Consider the following 12,244-nt stretch of genomic DNA (forward strand, 5'->3'; position numbering starts at 1 on the left):
CCTCCCCAATCTGCCAACATCTTACGCTTGAGCGTCGTGATAAATCCACCGACACCTCGCTCGCTAGCACCTACACACGGGAAGCTGATTGCACCATTCCATCTCATCCCGTTTTTGTTACGTGAACATCCTGTCGATTACAATAATGATGAAATGATTACACGTGCGTTGCGCACACACCCTTACATGCCGTGATCACCCCCTCCCCCCATAACTTAGGGGTGCAGGCAAGCCGGCATAATTCACCATGCTGTTTGCTGCTGGCATATCTCCAAGAACTTACAAAAAGTGACGCACTGACGCCGCACCGGGCCGGGCCAGTGATGTAACACGCGGCAGCGGCAAACCACGGTCCGGGGCCGGCCTTATGTTTCTTATAAAAGACGGGTCTGCTCGAACGAGACTGTCACAGAGGCGGCGACTTGTCTTGTTTCTCTATTCGACCCTCCCTCCACACACCCGCCTTTCGTTAATAGTAATAATAAAAGGATCCAGTAGGTGAAAATACCATACGCGTATGTATTTGTAAATGAAACAACGAGTCGTTCGCGAAATAGCACGATAAACTTGTTTCCCTTTACTTACGTTACTAGAAGATACGTTGGGAAATTTACAAAGGGCTGCGTGGTTTGTCAGTTCGATACACTTTAGTTACATTTAGAAGTACAGGGTGGTGGTGGTGAAAAACACTCCGTTTTAAGGGGCTCTGTATAAATATCGCAGGGAAACTGATTTTTACGCAGTGACTATCTTGCACATTGCACTTACACCATACCGTACGTGTGTATCCACACGTACGTGCATAATATCATACCGACTTGCGCGGTGTGCGTTAAGCCTCATTATAGACTGCAGACGGGCAACAGACGCGAGCATTGTACAGAGCCACAGCGCATAGTGCATCCAGCTCATTGCAGACGAGAGGAGGCAGCAGACACGGTTGAGCACAGACACAAGCAGACACATACAGCCGTGTGCCCAGCGCCGCACACTCCCATCAAACACCACAATGCGCCGCAATCTCCTCCATACGTTCCAACCGCGGCAGCTTCTTCTACTGCTACTGCTGCGGGTAGCTCTGCCCGGTGCCAGCGTCTCGTCGTTGTCGGCTGACGAGGCGGCCGTGCGATGCGAGCCGTGCGACGCAGCAGCGCTGGCCGTGTGCGGCGACCCGCCGATGGGTTGCGCCGAGACGGTGCGGGAGCCCGGCTGCGGCTGCTGTCTCACGTGCGCGCTCCTCGCCGGCAACGCGTGCGGCGTCTACACGGAGCGCTGCGGCGAGGGACTCAAGTGCAGTCCGGCCCCCGGGGAACGGCGGCCCCTACAGGCGCTGCTCGACGGTCGCGGCGTCTGCACGAACCTCACGGTCTACAGACTGCACCAGCAGCGGCAAGGGGGAGCAACGGCAAGCGGCGGGTGCTAATCCCAACGAGAGCGGGCAGGGTGAGTGAGTGATGCGGATTAGAGGAGATTGATTCTCTGTTGCCCCGTGAGAGAGGTATGATCGTTTGCAGTGGTGGCAGGGTACTATGCAACTCATAATGAAACGCACGCACTCTCAACACGTCCATCAATAGTCACGCAGTGTATAGTGTGTAGTCTGTAATTACAAGTCGGTGCAACATCTCGGCCGCTCTCTGCTTGGAAGATGGGCCATTTCTCGCAACGTTAGCCAACTACATATTCAGTTATTTCCGTTCTAAAGTATGAGTGTTAAATGTGAATGTGTTGAGTGCTTTTGTGGATGAGACGTGTGGTTCGTGATGGTGAAATGGTGGTTTCACGCACTGCGCCATAGATCATGCGACCTGGGTTCCAATACCAACCATGAATATATACCAATTGGTGAGTGGTGGTCAAAGCCCCTAAGTTCACTCTACCAATCAACACTGGGGAGAAAAAGGCGGCCGGACAGGCGTGCTTAATGACCACACCCGACTCCCGTGTGCCGTGCTGGGTCTTAAGAGCTCTTGTCTCCCAACAGACGTGTGCAAGGTCCGCGTATTCAGATTCAGAATGCCTGGCTTGGAGGTGTGCATATTCGTATACGCGAATGTTGAATCGGTGTGTGTGGATGTGTGCTGGTGAATGTTAGTGTATATAATAGTACCATTAGGTGTATGTGTGTTCAGTGCACCTCCCTGTGTGCAGGTTATTGGCGAGGTTCCTGTGTAACGTATGCATAAAAAATGTACGTAAGCATGTGTGCACGTCTTCGAGTGCATACAAATGTGTGCAAATGTAACGTATTATCTCAGTTCATGCACAAATACCGTACTGCGCCCGTACTGTGTATACAATCATCCACAATTCACATCATGCGGATATCTGGAAATGCGGAATTAGCTCAGCTGACAGCCAAGTGCTGACAGCCAAGTGCTGTCAGCGATATCTATTCAATCAAACATAAATAATTGTCCGTTACATTACGATAAAACCTTAACAAGTTTCACGTTGAAACGTTTGGCTTTTGAAGCCTCAAAAGTGCGTCGCAGTTTCTATTTGCATAGCCCAGCTTCAGGAATGCCGTTCACGTGTCGCGCCCATAACTGCGCTTTATTCAGATCGGAATCAGAATAATTTTTTTTCTCGCTAAAAGAAGCGTTCCAAAAAACACAGAGGAGATCATTTATTTACCCCCCCCCCCCCCACGTCATTTGAATGTGAATGTGCAAAGTCAACTTTGGGGTTCATGTTAACATGGTGAAGTTTAGTTGTAGGTTTAAAAATTGTGACCGTTTTTTCTCTCCATGTTTGAAGCGTTGCAACTCCAAAGATATACATTTTCATCTGAAACGTCTCAGTGTACTGTATATACTCTGTACAAAGGTGGCATTGTCCATCATCTCTCTCTGGAAAACGTACAGAATGCACTCATTTAAAATACAGATATATATATACTACAGTGTTGTGCATTGCTTCGTGTATCTTTATGGTGAAATAACTGAACGGAACGTGGCTTTGAAACGCACGCCCTGCAAGTTACATTCTGAGGACATGCGAATGTGAGGCAATACTAAAACGCCGCACTGTGTGCAGTGCGCCATCTGCATCCACTTTGCTATAATTGCTGGCCCTCTTGGTGAACTGCAGCAAAAATGAACTCACGAAATAATGAATGCAATAAAACATCGTGAATACTTAATTCCTGTTGCAAAAGCTTGCTCGGAGATGAACCCATTTAACAAGAAATCTATAGCGCGTGGCGGTGAAATTGGTGCAGTGAACATAGTTCACGATTCAAGCCCTGCTGCATAAAAGCAAGTGTATATGATCGTAGGCTGTGCTAAAAATCTGGCAACCTGAAGCTTGATTTCTGAGGGCAGCTAATATATCAGTGGAGTGATATCAAACGTGTCCTGGGTCTCCCCAAGGGCGACTCAGCCTTAAATGAATACCTGGCGTGTAAACATAAATACAGAGAGACAAAGGCGGGCAAGCATGGTGCTGGCCACACTACCCCTTCCAGATAGTTGTTTGCTGACAACACTTATCCTAACAGCCTATAAAGGTTAAATGGGGAATGTTTGACTTTGTTAATGCTGACGAGGAATGACTTGTTTTGCAGGCACTGTGAACTCGAGCGAAGAGGCAGAGTCTGTGACTATGCTGCCGGTTGAGACTGCACACATCACCACGCATCTGCCCAGGCCACACAACCGGCTCCTGGAGGCGGAACTCAAGAAGCTTCGCACCGGCATGAAGACCTTGGACCAGAAGGAGAAGGGGGACACGCGTATCCACCAAATGCTCAGCAAACACCACGAGAATGATTATGTAAGTGCCTCCATGGCTTGTCGGCTCTGTGCCTTTCACCCCCACTGTTACCCCTTTTTGCCATTGTAGGTTATCTGAAACAAGTATAGGATATATTTTTTGTATTCCTCAGATAAGTGCTCTATCCATTAACCACCGCATAATTACAGTCACAGCAAAGGCAAACTCTGAAACTTCTGATGGATGGTATTGCTCTGCTTATGTAATATCCGTGTAGCATATCAAGACATGACGGAATACACTTTGTCATGAATAAGTTAATGTGAATTGCATAATTAAGCTATTTTTTTAATGATAACGTCCTCTTAAAATGTTGTTTTGTACAGGATTCATCCGCTAACACTACCTTGTACACATTTGACTTTCACCAGGGACCGTGCCGCAAAAACATGGAGAACATTTTGGAGAATCTGAAAAGCATGTCACAACTGAGTCCGAAAGGCATTTACATTCCAAACTGCGACAAGAAGGGCTACTACAAGAAGAAGCAGGTAAACATCTGATTTATAGAGGATCATTTCACTTTCATATATCTCTTATATCCTGCATTGTAATAGTCCATCAAGCACCTGCACAGGATTGCATTGCTCAATCTTTCCCCTATGGGAAAACCTGAAACCCAGTTCTCAGTAACTGTCAATTTTTGTAAAAAAAAAAGCTTAACACAGGATATCACAATTGTATATTTGAAAAAGCATGCATATTCCTATTTTATGAATTATTTTCATTTTTGCAAAAACGCTACACACTAACGTCAAATTTTTTTAAACCAAAATTTGTCCGATACAACCTTTTTAAAAGGTTGGAATTAGGTTGTACATCACTAAATATTGACGCAGTGCCAAATACATCTCATCGCATTGGTTAGGAAACAATATTTAAATGCACACCTAAAACAACTACACTTGCCTTTTTGTGTTGCAGTGCAAGCCATCGCGGGGCAGGCAACGCGGCCTCTGCTGGTGTGTTGACAAGTATGGCCAGCAGCTGCCAGGCTCGGAATCGCAGAAGGGAGACGTGCATTGTCATACTCAGGAGAGTGATTAGGCACCGAGATGGAGCAGAGCTGTTAAGGCATAGGATGGGAACGAATGGACTTAAGCCGACAAGGTGAATAGTGAGGGCAGTTCGGCTTTAATGGTTAGTTAACGTGTTGAGGTAGTTGTAGGTTTTTTTATGTTTTGTTACTGGCTTCATCTGAGATGAGGAAATATCCATTCCATACTGGAAGACGTTGTGGTGTGTTTGTGACTCTGCACTGTGCACGTGACTGCTCCAGAGAGCTGGAGACAGAGCCTGCAAGAAGTCCTGGGGAAGAGGCGTTTTCATCTTTATTGTTTTTACCTTACAGAAATAAACTTGAAATCATGGTTTTCAGCCAGGGCTGCCAATTATAAGTAACAGTTGTAAATGTTTATATTTTATGCCATGTTATTTCTTTGAAGGATTGAGATTGCTTTAATGGTTCCTCTGTGGCTTGTTTTGTGGATTGAACTAAATCCTGTAATTTAACAGCCAGATGTTTGCAATTAAAACACATATGCTTCATAGGTTAGGACACTGGAAGGATCAGTGTTGGGATATCTAAATTAACACATACTTTTTCCACCTTTGAAAGATGCTTGTCTAAAAGTCCCCACCAGCTGGTGATTTTGTTTATGTTTTTTGGCAGCCCTAGCCACTGTGTACATAGAACACCTGGTGTGTAATCCATCTGTAGACATATAATCCATCTAAACATCAGCATTAAGTTAAATGTATGCCTTCAACCTGTATCAACAATTACTGCTCCTGTTCAGTTTTTTCCATTTAACAACTGTGACTTCTCTTCATATCTTGGGCCAAATTTGACAGCTCTTAAACCAAACGGGGGGTGCTATCCTTTTCTATTTAAGTTCTTTTATGTTAAGATATATTTGCCTATGTTTGTAAACTTGAAGTAATACTTCAGTTATTTATGTTTTTTTCTAATTTAAATCATGGTGTATCATTTTTCTAATAAGTTCTTGTATTGTGTATTTAAAAATTCAGTCTGAATAAAAAAATATTTAGAAATGATGTTTTTTTTTATTTGTGACCTTTAAGCAAACTTTACATTTCTATAATCAGTGTTCATGTTTGTGGAAAAAAACGAGTTCACAGTTTTACTGCATACTATCCAACAGATTAAACTTAACAGATACCATTAGATCATGGTCATTCTCTGTACTGAACTCCTTTAAAACCCACTTCATAGTAACTCGATACAATTGACATCACCATGCTCAATCAAGAGTTGTGGAAGATGCATTGGCAAGCCTGAAGTTTCCTTAGTTACTTATAGCGTCTTTGCCAGCTTCACCATACTGCTCATTGTAGATTGGTGAAGGGTGGGGGGGAGGAAGGGGTCACCTAGAACCGGTTTAGATATCACTAGCCACTTATGTTGACCGTGGCCAGGAATTTAACCCAGGCTTTTGAGTTTATCACCCTGGACTAGTGGTGTAAATTCTACACATGGCAGATACCAGTCTCTACAGGGCAGTCACACTTCAATCCATTTACAGTGGCGTGGGGAGGCCTTCAGCAGTGGAATGAACTGAATGAATGTTATTCTATTATTATTTCCCTTCTACGTGACTTTACCGATAGAACCAAGAAGATGTCAACTATAGTTTGGCATCACAATATAAAAATGCTGAATGAAGTCTAAACCTCACTGGCAAACTTCAATTACTTCCTCGTGTGTTACAGGCACAACAGCAAGTGTACCAGTCTGTGAAGATATTCCATTGAAAAATAAATCACGCAGGACTGGTATGCATTGTATTATACATGTCTGCACATATAAGCAGGCTATTTTCAATATACGCGGTAACCCTTTAAAGCGGTCATAAATATTTTACATAACTTGAATGTTTCTACTTGGTCCGGAATGTATAAAGGTGGGTGGGTGTTAGTAAATGGCTCCAATTTCTTCAGTAATATAAACAATATGACACGTGGAATGTGTTTAAAAGTTACTGGGTTTAAACAGCTACATTATTTACTTACCAGCTGAGCCGCTCTTCCAGGTGTGGCAGCGTGCAAGAAGAACAGCTCACTCATCAATCTGTGCCATTTTCTCAACACAAAATATTCATACTCTTTTCGTTGGGTTTTTGTCACGCGTTTTTTACACTGATTCCCCCTTCCATAAAGTAGACTCCAAAGAGTATGCCCCACCTTATCATATCGGCCACCCATCTGTCGGGGTCCTCCGGTTTTTTCCCTCCACATTTAGAAACGTGCGTTTGGAGTATTTGGCTGCTAAACATTTGCACATGATACGCTACTTCGTTGAGCTATTATCTGTGGCCAAGTAGCTTCTGAAAAAGAGCTATATGGCTCAGTGGGCCTTACTTGGTAAAATAAAAAAAATAGTTTGTTTATCCACGCACCCTTACTTGTTCGTTATAACTTCCAAGTAGTCCGCTTTAGCTTCCTCTCTTCTTCCCCCGTTACTTCCTCCCCCATTGCTCTTCTCTCCAAAGGGCACTCACCCCCCATCGCTTGTCACCACTGCCGTTAAATATGGTACCAACACTGTTTGGGATTGACTATGAAACATTAGATTGGTGGGTGGTGAGATTTCAGCAGGGGGAACTCACCCCCCGTTAGTTCCCCCTTGAGGATACGGGGATGTTTTAAACAAATGCAATGGTTCGACAGAAGCGCAGACACTCGTATGGAGGCAACACTATGTATTTAGCACAACTGCAATACAACTGTAACACACACACTATATATAAGGTGGTGACCGCCGTCCTAATCTCGCTAACACTCGAACACTCGGGGACAACTCAACGTAAGGAGAGAAGAGAAGAAAAAATGTGAATGGTGAATTAACGACACAACAAGCATGCATGAACCGGTTAACTCGCAAAACCCCCACTACATTCGGTGCACCTCTGTAAAATCACACACGCACAGAACAATAAACAACCAGAGAAACAACTCGCAACGTGTGAAAGAGTAATTAGAAGCGTGCGGTTTTCGAACGAGTCCATGTGGCTGGACCTTCAGGCGAGGTGGGTCTAAGCTCCCTGGAAGGTCCGGAGGGAATCTCAATGCTGGCGAGGGGGTGGGTCCGCTCCGTCAAGGGCGGCTGCATCGACGGGGGGTGGTCGGTTGCCAGCTGCTCCGCACTCAGCGGGGCGTCCGGAGGAGCAGCAGCCGTCGGCGTCGAGGGCTTCACAAGCTCCGATCCTGTGGGTGGGACCACAGAGCTACCCTGAGGGACCGACGCTCGGCCCTCGGAAATTACAGATGAGGGGATGTGACGGGTATGAACAAACAGCTTAAGTCGCGACGGATGTACGAACCAATTCCGGTGGCCGAAACGGATCTTAACACACTGAGGCCGGTCGGCCCGTACCCCTTCGACCGGACCCTGCCAGGGCCTATACAGCTTGAGGGATGTGCCGACAGGCACTTGCGGACAGTGCAGCCAAGCCCTGTCTCCCGGAGCCCACTGTTTGCCCGATTCGCGACAACCTCTCAACCACTCGTTGGCCAATTGCCGGGCGGCGGAATTTTCTCTAGAGGCCTCGCACACCTCCGAAACCCGTTGGAGGGTAAACCGCATAGGTTCAGAGATGGTAACCTTTGGCTTCCCAGGATCCGTTTTAAGCTGGACATCAATGGGGGGGGGGGGGGGTTTGGTTCCCGCCCATACATAAAAAAAAATGGCGAGTAGCCAGTGGAATCATGCGGAGCCATTCTGTAGGCCGCAAGCACCCCAGGGATGCGCAAATCCCAATCTTTCTGTGACTCATCGACCTGCTGACTCAACATCGAGGTCAGAGTCCTATTGAGCCGCTCTACCATCCCATCCGTTTGGGGATGATAGAGTGATGTGCAAACTTTTTCTGTCCCCAAAAGGTCGCATACCTCCTTCAGTAGTTTTGCCGAAAAATGTTTCCCCTGATGAGTGAGGAGGCGCGCCGGGGGCCCTTAATCTAGCACATACCCGTGCAAAAATGCTTCAGTGATACCGGCAGCCAATTGATTTGGAAGCAGCTAAGCCACAGGCCAGTGGGAAAAGTATTCAACGCCCACAAGATAAGTATTTATATCCCCGGGCCGTAGCAGGGAAGGGTCCCAATATGTCTAGAGCCACAAGCTCATTGATGCGGGACACTTTAATGGACTGTAAGGGCGGGCAGCACTTCACAGGCGGTGGCTTGCGACGAGCACACTGCACACAACCCTTCAAGACGTTTTTAACGTCCGCTGCCATGCTGGGCAAAAACTAATCAAGCCTAAGGGTGGCCAGGGTCATATGAACCCCCAAATGCATTAGCCGCTCATGGATGGCCACAATCAGCCTGCCCCTGAGACGCGTGGGCACAATAATACTATAGCATTGCAACCCGCCATCCCAATACATAAACAGGCCCCCCATTTGAATGACGGAAGCTACCCTGCGTCGGCCTGATCCGTCAACCAATTCCCCTACATGACGCCGCATTTTCAATAGGCAAGCATTCTCTGCCTGGAGGCACCCCCATTCAGAGTGGGTCAGCCCCAAGGCAGCGTCACGTGCCATGGGAGCGCTGGGCTCCTTCGTGGAAGGTGTCGATGCCAAAGCGACGATGGGGGAAACACACTCATGTCCGGGGATTTGCAGCAGGCCGAGCCCGAAAGACACGTCCAGTGCTGTCCGGGAGAGGCCGCGACAGCGCGTCAGCATTAGCGTGCTGCGTCCCCTTACGATAAGACACCCGGAACGAGTAATCCTGCAGGATTTCTAACCAGCGTGAGAGCTGGACCAATGGTTGCTCAACACGCAAGGTGCACTGGAGGGTGGCGTGATTGGAGCGCACCTCAAACCGCCTGCCATACAAATAGGGCCGATACTGCTGTACAAAGAAAACTATGACGAGTAGTTCCCAGCGCGTTACACAATAACATTGCTCGGCCAGGTGAGAGCACTCTACTGCCGTATGCCACCACTCTCTCTACTCCATCCACCAACTGAGACAGTACAGCACTGATACCCATGTTGCTAGCATCAGTGTCCAAAATGAACGGCGATGAAAAGTCCAGGTATCAGAGAGGAGGGGCGCCCACCAAGCTGTCGCGGAGGGCAAAGAAAGCGGCCTCCTCCTCCGCTCCCCACCGAAATTTTTGTCCCTTTGCCGTCAGGGCATGGAGGGGTTTGGCAACGGGGCACAAAGCGATGGTAATAGGAAGCAAAACCAATAAAACTGTGTACCTCACCCACCGACTTGGGGGTAGGCCATGTGCGCACACACACAGTTTTATCGGGATCAGTCGCGATACCCGATTTGCTAACAATGTGCCCAAGGTATCATATGGACATCTGCAATATATGGCACTTCTGAGGTTTAAACTTAAGATTAGCCTGTCGCATCTTCAGGAAAACAGCATGCAGTCGAGTCAGGTGCTCATCGAACATGTGGCTGAATACAATAACGTTGTCCAAATATATCAGGCAGGAGTCCCACTGGATTCCTGCCAGGACTAGCTCCATTAACCTCTGAAAAGTTGCCGGGGCCAAGTGGAGGCCCATCGGGAGTCTATTAAATTCGAATAAGCCTTGCGGCATTCAGAAAGCAGTCTTAGGCTTTGAGCAATCACCGAGGGGTAATTGCCAGAACCCCGAAAGTAGGTCGAGCGTTGAGAAAAACTGTGCCCCCGCCAACGCTTCCAGTGAATTGTCCATACGGGGCATTGGATATGCATCCGCTTACAGACACTTTGTTAAGTTTCTGGAAGTCTACGCAGAAGCACAGACTCCTGTCGTGCTTTTTCACCAGCACGATCGGAGCACCCCATGGGCTCGTGAACGGGGAGATAACATCAGCGGCCAACATTTCGTTGACCGCTTGGCGTACCTGTTCTTTTTCAGCCGGGCTTAAACGATAAGCGTTTTGCCGGATGGGGAAAGAGTCACCTGTATCAATATGGTGGCTCAGGAGTGTCATGCGACAAAGATCAAATTTACCCTGGCTGAAAATATCCCCGAATTCAAGTAATGGTACACGCAACGTGGACCTCTGAGCGCCAGACAGGTTCCGATTCTCGGAGCAGAGTGCATCCGCCCACCTGTCATCATCTGTATGCACATGGCCTGCGTTCTGCGAAACTTCAATGCCCCCTATCATATCACCTTGGACCGTCGCGGCCGACGCGTGAGCGAGCACTGTGCCCTCCTGAATGACTGACGCGTCGGGCCCCACATTCAATACTTAAATAAAGGGATGCCGGTCCCTCGAAACTAGTGTCTGGGCTCCCACAAGCGCCATTCCCCGGGCCGCTTTGTTAGATGGTCCCAATACAATCCCCCCTGCGGTGGCCTCCCGATCAAGCGGCTTGCAAAACCGCAGGGGTACGAACATTTGTGCCACCATTGGCTCACCCACCTTCATAAACAGTTTGCCTTTAGAGGCTAACCCCCCTTTTCCTGATGATGTTGCGATCGAAACGTCGTGGGTTTTTTTTTTTTATTACTGAAAGAACCAGAACATTATAGATTGCCAGTGAGCTCCCTCAGGTTAAGAACCAGGCTACAGTCTGCATTATAGATTGCAGTACACTCACTCCGATTAAGAACCAGGCTACAGTCTACATTAGTGTTTATTATTATTATTTTCATTTTATTATTTTTTATTTATAATTACTTCATTTATTATTATTATTATTATTCTATCTACGTGACTTCACCGAAAGAACCAAAGAAAAGGTGTCAAGATGTTAAAACACCAAACAGAATCCTTATTCAAGAAATCCTGTCTGCATTAACCACACGTACTTGTGGTGAACATGCAAACCAAAAAGCTCTAATGATATATGTATTGTCTTTGAAACTGATTGGTCAACACCAGACAGCTTTCTTTTGAGCCTAGTCTCAAAATGTTAGACCAGAGAACGCCAAAAGGCTGTGGATATTGTTATATTTTAATATTGGCAAGAAAGGATCCCATATAGTAGTAAGCATAGTTTAACACGTAGCCTTTCGGGACCAATATCATCCAAAATACAAGTTTATTTGGTTAGTGTAAATATATAAATGTGTCATTAAACCCGCCACCACCAGACAGCCAATTAGTAAGGGGATCTGTCATGTAAACAGAACATGCCAATTCGTTACTAGTGTAGGGCTGTTATGGAGGGGCTGTTTGTACATAGGATCAAACGGCGAACAAACACAGTGGGCGGAGCTCCGGGAGTAAACGGGTGGGGGTGCCCGCAACGACGTCCGCATCGGGCAGCCTGGGGGTAGGGCTGCCCGGGGTTGTGATCCTGGAGGGGGTATAAAAGGGGATGACAGAGAGAGCTCGGGGCTCAGTATTAGAACAAAGGAGGGAAGATTGAAGACCCGGGTAGCTAGAGCCCTGGACTCCCCTGAGACGCCGCCCTTGTCAGGGCCGCGCAGGACCGAGCCAGCGGCGTGGTCCCGTGAACCAGAGTCAGCACTCTG

The 12,244-nt window shown here is 47.2% G+C and overlaps 1 pseudogene; it reads left to right on the forward strand.

The window, feature by feature from the left end:
• The first annotated feature begins 423 nt into the window (after window positions 1–423).
• LOC133345151 (insulin-like growth factor-binding protein 3) lies at window positions 424–5,835 on the forward strand (annotated as a pseudogene).
• The last annotated feature ends 6,409 nt before the right edge of the window (window positions 5,836–12,244 follow it).

This window comes from Lethenteron reissneri, chromosome 21 (genome assembly GCF_015708825.2).
Source record: "Lethenteron reissneri isolate LAM-NWPU_2019-01 chromosome 21, ASM1570882v1, whole genome shotgun sequence".
In the NCBI taxonomy this organism is placed as follows: domain Eukaryota; kingdom Metazoa; phylum Chordata; class Hyperoartia; order Petromyzontiformes; family Petromyzontidae; genus Lethenteron; species Lethenteron reissneri.